We start from the raw sequence: 818 nt of genomic DNA, 5'->3' as shown, positions 1-818 counted from the left end.
CCTTGGAGGGCCCGGCCAGATATTAATTTTTTTTAAAATTTTTTTTTTTTTTTTTTTTTCAGAGAGATGTTTGCCATAGGATGTGTGTGCTCCCCAGAAAGACAGAGAGGAACAGAGAGACAGAAATTAAGAAATCACCCCCCGGGGGAATGGCCACACCACAATACCTTCTCCATTCTCCTCTTCAGATCTTGGTTACACACACACTTGCACCTGGTGTGAGTTTTAAGTCACTAGATCTGGGATTCAAAATATGGTCGACTATATGGGAATCCAGCAACATAATCATTATGCCACCTGCTAGTTCCTGATTAATGAATTTCTATCAACGTTCAGGAAGGTCTCTGGCCATTTGCTGCAGGATCCAGCAGCAGCTTGTTTTCTCTCTCTCTCTCTCTCTTGAGTACGCATGCCTTATGTCAAATTAAAATAATAATAATAATAATAATAGATAAAATTAAATAATTCTTTTAAAAAAAGAAAAAAGACACAAAACCCCTTTTCATCATTTTGGCTAGGCTCAATCTCTCTTCCCTCTGAATCATTCATTCAACTTTTAAGCAATATAGCAACAAAGCTCATTACAATAGCTATCATTTATTGAGCTCCTATATGAGCAGAACATATGCTTCAGTATCTCAGTTGGTTCTCATCAATACAAAAGGGTAAACTTGCCCACAGGCACAGCTACTACGTGGTATATGTGAGATTCAAACCAAGTCCTAGCTCCTAAACCTATGTCCTCACCATCATACAATCATACATCTCACTTCTACAACTGGAAAGGTTCTGTGAATTTTTTTGTTCTTCTTCTTTTT

The sequence above is a fragment of the Tupaia chinensis genome, unplaced genomic scaffold (assembly GCF_000334495.1).
Source record: "Tupaia chinensis unplaced genomic scaffold, TupChi_1.0 Scaffold000529_1, whole genome shotgun sequence".
In the NCBI taxonomy this organism is placed as follows: Eukaryota; Metazoa; Chordata; class Mammalia; order Scandentia; family Tupaiidae; genus Tupaia; species Tupaia belangeri.
The sequence above is the reverse complement of the archived record's forward strand: the minus strand, read 5'-3'. Positions refer to the sequence as shown.